Source organism: Aedes aegypti, chromosome 2, assembly GCF_002204515.2.
Source record: "Aedes aegypti strain LVP_AGWG chromosome 2, AaegL5.0 Primary Assembly, whole genome shotgun sequence".
NCBI classification, from domain to species: Eukaryota; Metazoa; Arthropoda; class Insecta; order Diptera; family Culicidae; genus Aedes; species Aedes aegypti.
Window position 1 is genome coordinate 178571416 of NC_035108.1, and position 9101 is coordinate 178580516.

Consider the following 9101-nt stretch of genomic DNA (forward strand, 5'->3'; position numbering starts at 1 on the left):
AACACCTAAATGTATGCAATTTCTTAAGGAATTTCCGGATATATAACAGAAATTTAATTATTTCGACCGAAAGTTGCAAATTGGTACGAGTTTTGGTGATAAAATCTGGTTTGGGGATATATCTTAAGCATCCTCACAACTTTTCAGGTTTATTCCATGCGCAAATCCTTTTTAAGGACTAGAAGATTATGGGTGTACGTCAATACTACACCGTACATGATTTTGAAAGTTTACATTATTTTCTTAGAAATAAAAGTTCTTCAATGCTAAAAAAATTACAACATATAGTTCGACAATAATTACGACAAACAACGTTCATTCACTGCAGGTTACATTAATATGTGTGCTCCATTATGAAGCAATAAAATCGTGTGACACGGTGATCAATTTCATCCGAATTTACGGTAACTCCTCAATCAAGCTGATGTCAGGACAACAGTGCCCAGGCTGCATTACCAGCTAAGTACACAACGCTTAGCTAGCGGTAGTTGCCACCGTTTGACCCGCGAAAGCGAGGTAGGAACCTGTGTGGACCGCTCCTTCCTAGCTGTCGATTCACCGTTCTGCAGCCCAAATGTATCATATTGACCCCAAATTTAAATCGTAATAACTTTGCGAAAATTTAACGGATTTTCGACTTTTCTGCAGTTTTGTGAAGAAAATTTATTTTTTTTTAGTTTTAGTTTTTTCGAGAATTAAAAGTAAATTCAAAAGAAGGATGGTTCATCACGGAGAGGTATTATTGTAAAATATGGCCCAGAAAGAGCGATATTTTTAAACTTTGGACGCTCATATCTCAGAAAACGTACCATATAATATTACTAATTTTCTTCGGTAAAAATTTGCAACAGAGAAAGGACCACCATATTATATTTTTACTTATTTAGTTTGATTAATATGCTTTTTATATGTTTATATTTATTAATTTATTAATTAATGATGTAGTGCTAGGAACTTCCATTTTGGATAATACACTCGTTGAATTCATGGAATGAAATGTCACAAATCCGAAACTAACATTGGAGTAATGATTTACAATACAAATCATAACTTATTGCTGATGTTAGCTACTGAACAATGTGTCACAACACTATTGCCGGAATCTACTCGACAATAAATAGGCAATCTAAAAAAACCGCAGCGTATGTTTTCACAAATACCTACCAATATTATTTACTTCACAAATAAATTGCTGTTCTAGTGATATAATCCATTATAACTACAGATCCAACAGACTGTCAGAAAGGGATTGTACACAAATGATGTCACGCTAAATTTCAACTTTTTCGACTCCCCCTCCCTTATCACATTTTTTGTATAAGTCCTCAAAAAAATTATAAGGCTTGACACCTTCCCCCAACCCCTTGGACCGTGAAATAACACTGTTCGACAAAAAAAGTCGATCTGAATGCACAGAGACCGGACACCCCGGGCTTGAAAGTATAAAAATAAACAAAAATAATGGCGTTTTCAGAATGTTCGTGTCTGCCCCAGGTCATTTTTAAAATATACTTGAACTTTTTGCATTTTTTATTTAAAAATCTAATCTAATCAATAAGTGTTTTATATTCAGGACAGCGGAATTCATGTGCCATATTATGTTTTCAACTTTAAATACAATATGAAGAGTTGTAATAAGATTTGCAGGGAGCCCTCCCACCTTTTTTTGTACCCTCCCCATTTTTAAAGCATCGCAAATGATGGAATATTTGATATACAGGGGGTTGTCAAAATAACTAGAACAGGCAAAAATTGGGCCAACTTTGGAATGCTGTAACTTTGACAAAAAATGACCGATTTCAATTCTTTAAGAAGTAATGGACGGGTCAACTGATCTAGTTTTGAGGTGCATCCACGGAGATGAACTATGACCACCGGATACCGGTGATAATCCGGATTTCCGGAAGCATGTCTTATGCAGTAAAATTATGTCGTGTTTTTAGCAAAGGTCTCGGCTAAAAAATCAAAATTTTACTACACATGAAGACAAAAGATCAAATTCTGAAGCGATTGGGGCGCCGAGTATTAGGATCGGTCCAGAAACAACCAAGATATGGCCATTTCCCTGGAATCGGTGCCGGTAGTGGATCCGAATTGGGATCAAATAATTTATTCACTCAAAATATGTCGCGCAATATTGTTTTCTCCCTAGCTTATCATAAAATACCCTATTATAAATTGAAAATGAGTCTTGTACAGATTTGGCCACTCATGGCGCCGCCAAGTGCCCCGGGGGAACCTTGCACAGGGGACATTTCGATTTTGACACCAAAACATATCATGCGACGGTTCATTCTCCATGCCTTGTCGTAAATAGGGCAACTGTAGACTCAAAATGGATAGTTGACTACAGTGGCCACTTTTGGGACCACTGGATATCCCTGAGGGAGGCTAAAGCTAAACGGAGGGAGGTGATGTTCGTTCATACATCGAACGAAGTTCTCCGACGATCGTCATAAACCGTCGTAAGTTCACCTCCGAGAGAGCGATCCCCGTAGGGGAACTGGGGGTAATATGCCCATAGGGGGCAAAACGCGCCACCATCGATTTGGACGAACGATGTGTTTTAGAATGCTTTTTTTGACCCTAGATCATAGAAAATGTATAAAAAGGCTTTTGCTAATATGTTTTTATGTGTTTTTCTCAACCAAATCGATAAAATCGTATAAAAACGTTTTTCGCTGTTTTCGTCGCAATTTTGGACGATTTTCAATGTCATTTTTTAGGTCGATAAATAACCCAATTTCTGAAACTATTGCCGAGAGCCAACTTGTGCACTGTCATAGTTTGTATTACGTGCAAAACATATGTTAAATTTGCCCTCAAAAAGCTTATTGAAGGACCTAAACTTTAATCAACTCTGGGGGCAAAATGCCCACCCCTCTTTCATAACACCATAACAGCCGTTTGAATTCAAATTCTACCAAACGTAATGCCACGTTGAAGTTACGCAAAAATTGGAACCTTACAAATGTACATTTTTCGCATCAGCATGGATACTATTATTGAACAATAACATCTGAACAACATATATTAGCTGATTTAACAATATCAAAAATTGATAATCAAACCATAGCAAACAATTAAACAAAACACTGGTCTTTATTTTCACAGTTCTTACAACTGACAGTGGGCGATATTCACTTATCGCCCGGGACATCCTGGCTACGAAGAACACTGTGTATCGATTTATGGTTGTCATGGGCCTGATGCGGTCGCTGTTGGTTCGTGAGCGTGTGAGCGTGAATCCTGCTTAGTATTGGTTAATTTTGCGCAAACGGCATGATTCTTTCCACCACTGCCGTACGTAGCCAATCGTCGTACGCCGGATCGGACCAAATCAGAAGGTAAGAGGCTTCATTTCATCGCGTGCGGTCAGAGCCCCCTAGGCAAACCTGGGAAGCACGAAAAGGAGGAGGAAGATCAAATCGGAAGATTTCCGTCCAGCCTCCACCTCCTCCGCAACGATAATTCGGCCATACTCTCCGAGCTCAATCCATTCATCGCTGCCGCCATCACAGCAGCAGCTTCAGCTGACAAGCTACATCCCCGCCATTGCTCCGAGGAGCGGTCAAAAACGACGACCGTCCTTTGCCGGCAACCGCCGGATGCGCCAGACTACGTCATCGAGTCTTCGTCACCAAAAACGCAGGTACCTACAGTGACTCAATTTCATTTTCGTACGGGGCAGTGTTTTCATATCAAATTGGTATAAAACTATTAAATGGTGCATGGACTTCGATATACTTTATCAATAACGAAGGTCATGGGTGTCATCTATTGTTTGGCAATGACAAACTGTATACATTTGCTTAGATCTTTGGAATAATGAAAAAGTATTGAGTTTGTGTCTATAATTGACCCAATTCCCCAATTCCATATGTGTACACCTATCAAAATATAAATATACAACATTCGAACTAATTTTTAATGGACTAGATGATTGCTCAAGTTTTTCGTTGTGTTGTTCAGATGTAGCAGAGTACATTTGGAAAATTTATAAGCGGATATATTTGAAACTTAAGTAAATTTAAGGAAAATTCCACTTTTCCCATGTTTTTTTTTTTTGCAAAAATACTCGATAAGCCGAACAATTACTTACATTTTTTTAAGATCACTTCCATAAAAATGATAACTGCGAATATTGCACAAGTTTCAAATAATTAGTATCAGTTTTAGAGTAGCTAGGAGTGGATATCGACAACTTATACTTTTGGATCTGAGGTAATATAACATTTATATATATAGAGATTTTTAGAATAAATATTTTTGGCATAACCGCAACACAAACGTTTTTTCAAATGATGAAAACTACATGATATATTCTAGTAACAAGTATAGCAATGCTCTCTGGTCCTTCAAGTTATTTTGTATATTTCTTATTAAATCAATAAATTGCATAATAGTGTGCTATTTTGAATATAATTTGAATATTAATTCAAAGATAATTGTATATTGCGATAACATCAAATATGTGGGGGTATGTACAGCGTAACTTAGGGTACTCCATTGTAAAACGAAGTTCGTAATTCAAATTATTTTTACATACAAGTTCAAAACTAACCTTTACCCGTTGTTTGGAATGAAAATTTGGTTAACATTGATGAAAAATATCATTTAAGAAGAGTTTTGAAGTTATGGCACAACAATTTTCTGAACTTAAAAGCAATAAAAACTGTTTATGATTTCTGTAAACTGTATACATTTCAACTGAATTTCTATCAGAGCTAACGAATATAATTAATAGATTGGATCCAATGACAAAAAATTGAACGTTATTGTTCGAATTATTGAACTATATAGCAAAATTCATTGTAAAACTGGCATTTATCATAATTTTACCTAAATTTCATATATGTCCGCTAATAATCCAAATGTACTTTATTACATCTGAAAATTATAATAAAGAACTTCAGCAATCAAATAGAGCTTTTAAATTTAGTTTTGAATGTTGTACGTTTGAATTTTGGTAGGTGTACGAATATGGAATAGGGTAAATTTTAGACACAAATTCAATACTTTTCCATTAATCCAAAGATGAATGTAAATGGAAACACTTTGTGATTGATAAATAATAGATGACACCTATTACCTTCAATGTGGATAAAGTATTTTAAATTCAATACATAATTTAATCCTTTTTTACTAACTTTATGTGAATACAGCATCCTGTACCAATATAAAATTGGGCCACTGTACGTGGAAACCTTTTTCATAGCCATGATTGTTTTTCTAACCATCCGATACCGTCAATAAATAAGTCCAACCCGAATGAGTTAGATATTGACGTTAAATAAAGTGTAATGATGATCCGAGGGCCCAGATAGCCGTAGCGGTAAACGCGCAGCTATTCAGCAAGATCAAGCTGAGGGTCGTGGGTTCGAATCCCACCGGTCGAGGATCTTTTCGGGTTGGAAATTTTCTCGACTTCCCAGGGCATAGAGTATCTTCGTATCTGCCACATGAACATAAGTTTCGTGGCAGATGTATTCCGGGATTCTGGGTACAGTGTGACGTTAAAATGTTCGTCGAGGTAAAAAATGTCAGTTTGTTGAAGCCGTAACGTAAGACAGAACAATTCGATAATCTTTCTCCAAAAACCAAATCCAAATATAACCTGATTTTTGCCAGAGAAGCACCCATTGAGCATATATTATAAGAACAGCTGAAAAGGCTGCATATAGAAATAAAAACATTGCTGCTATAAATCTTCTGAAGAAATTGAGAAATAAAGGTGAAACATGGGCAAAGGATGCGCTGTCCACATTGGAACGATATTAAGTAGCCAGGTCTGCCTCTGGGGAGTCATCTTTTATGCTTAAAACCCGGCTGAGCCTTTTGGTATCATGAAAGATGATCGAACACAGAAACCATATCATCCCAATTTCTTCAAGTCCAGATCCAAGAACAAAGGTTATTTATCAAGTGTTGTTAAAATTTGCGATTTGATTGAAATAGATGTGAAACGTATTTTGGAGTCCAATCTAAACTATGGTTTTTTCGCCAATTGTTGAAGGGCTAAAATCCTCGCCTATTGTAGAACAGTTCGAACATATGGCGTGATCGACATGAAGAGATCAATTATGCTAAATGATTAAAAATCATGGGAACGCTAAAAAAACAAAATTATCTCCCTGGTTATGCAGAATATAGTTGTTTTCAGAATATAGTTTTTTTTTAAGTTATCCATCCCACAGATGTGAATCAGCGGGAGATGAGGATTATTATTAAAGACAAAATCGACTCATATTATGTATCAGAACAGTATAACAGCAAGTTATCTGCAAGGTAAATTAATGGTGTGTTAGTAAAAGAATACTGTTTGGCGTTTGTTTTGAAATCGTCATATCTTTTATACGTAACTGTGGTATGGGAAGATTTAAATGTGACGTCCATCGTTTTTCGGGATTTCTAGACCCCCGTCCCCCCTCTGTAATGCTTTTTACAACACCTAATACATGCATTGTCACACTTTCATGGATGGACCCCCCTACCTTTCAATGCCCCACAGTTTTAAATCAATGCTTCTAGGAATATGGATGACATTTTATTTCCTACTGCTTAAGCATATTGATTGATGCAATGTTGTAAAGATTTACGTACACTCAGGAATAAGAAAATTCACAAAAATACTATTTTGTACTCATTTGCCATCTAAATTGAAATAAAACACAGTTGGTACTTGTTAAAAATAAGTTCTTTTTGTGTGTATATTCTAGAATCGAAATGCTTCCATGTTTCAAAAAAATATTTATCCTTTGTTTTATCTTTTATTGACTTTTTAGAGGACCAGATTGATATTGTGGATACGTTCCTGTTATTGACCCTGGATATGGTAATGCAGGGATTGGGTCTAAAACTTGGACCTTGGTTTCGCATTGACAGAGCTCAGCAGGTTCTGAGAAGTGAAGGCTCTTCAACAAAACCACTCCGAGACCTATCTAACAGGAATCCAGATGCGAACCAAAACAATGCAGAAAGAGTCAGTTCAGATGCCATCAAGGATATCATCGAATCTGAATTCTCCTGCTAATCCTTGTTATTCGGGAAACTTGCAGAAGGTCGCGCACTCCAGAAAAAAAGTGATAAACCTGATTTGTCGTACAATTTGTCTGAAAATTTTGAAGGAAGCCATGAAGGACGGTCGGTAAGTAGATTTTACAAAGTCTCAAGAATCCTTTTCATTGAATGTATTTCTATTTACAGTAAATTAATTCCTCTCGAGAAACGTAACTTGGCAAAAGCCAATCGTTAAAACTTACGATTATTTCCAAAGTTTAATAACCGCATGACTTTATCATAATGAGCTTTTATTGGCTTTTATCGGTGAAAGCGATACTACTCAAAGTTGATGGGAGCAAGGAAAGTAATGAAAGAATATGATGGATAGAATCGCAAGCGAGGGACGAGAGAAATGAATAGAAGTTGAAAACTAACAGAGGGCCATATATGAACAACACAATCGAAGCAATAAATCGTTGCCTATAGCTTTGGCAATTGAAAATGACGAAGCAGCACAAATAAGAAATGATAAATTGGAAACTAGCGATGAAAAACAATCGATATTCATAAAAAAAATTAAATAAGCAAAAAATAGCACTAGTCAAATAAAATTATCATTAAAAATTAGAATATTCGAAGAAAAAATAGCATAAATAATTTAAAAACAGTCCTATAAAAAAAAGCATAGAAATAAACACAAAAGTACTAAAAATAAAAATAAACACAAAAGTACTAAAAAAAATATTTTCTGAAAAATTTGGCTGATATTCCACCTTACGTGTTCTGCGGCACTTTTGATTTTGCAGAAGGGGTTTATCACGTTATGATTAACTGCAGTGCATTAAATTGCGGTCATAGTTTTTACCCGGTTTTATATGTTGCTCTTAAGTCGTACAAAGTGTTCAATTATCATGTCCCTTCTAAAGCTAAGAAGTGAATTTATTTATTTATGGCTTATTTATGATTCGTGAAAATTTGGCCGCACTGCGTCAGTTAACAATCTTAGTGAAACAATTCGTAAAGCAATGTAACATCCAGCTGATATGTAATGTGACGTCAACAAACGACAATTATTGAATTCAATTCTTCAGCTCGAAGACTTATTATGACGATTTTTCAGTTCATTTAATAACTAAAGTAAGACTAATAATAAAAACATTAATAGTTCCAGTAACAAAAACCGGATCAGTTAAAAATAGATACTTAAGGCCAATAATGTGTTTCAAAAGAAACATTCGTGTATGATTTTTTTTCAATAAATGCAGTGTAAAAAATGATTATAAGAATGCATTTCTGCTAGCATCTCAATTCCTTGCAGTTAAAAGCACATATTATGAATTAAATCATGACAGAATTCACGCGGGGAATTGTTTTGCTGCTGGAAAAGTGATGTTTTTAATATTGTAAGATGAAACTACGAAAAATATGCCAAATATAACTGAAATTGAGTTACAGAATGAATGAAATTTAGTTATTTTGAGCCTCTTCAAAATTTACACATATAGTAATGAATAATACTTGAAAGTATTCATTACAAAACTAAAATTCAGCTCCGAACAACTATCTACTATTTACGCATTTTATGCATGAACCCAATCAAACTTGAATTTTGCATGATATATAGCCATTAATGACTTTATTTATTTCTGAGTGCAGGTAAAATGTGTTCTGCGTAATTGCAACTCAATTTGATGAGATATTTTCCGTTTTATTCAACTCTGATCTATATCTGTGTGCTATCCATAACTGAGGGACGACTGTAGAAGGAGTCCCATTTTGCTTGTTCCCAATGCCGTATTTTTACCGTGTTCTTGAAACTTTTCTGATGAAACATCCATTGCCCACGTCAAACAAATTTTGGAAAAGTCCCCCTTTCTTATGCTTTTTCCAATGCTTGGGCTGTCCATAAAGCACATGGTCATTTAGGGGTGAGGGTGGCGTCAGGGTGACTGCTCAAATATCACGTTACATACAATTTTGAAACTTTTATATGGACGAAGGACCACGAGGGGGAGGAGTGTTTGTTTAAAAATCCATAAAATGACAACCACATAATGTTTCTGGACATCCTCTTATAGGGCAAATGCTCCCTAAGTGGA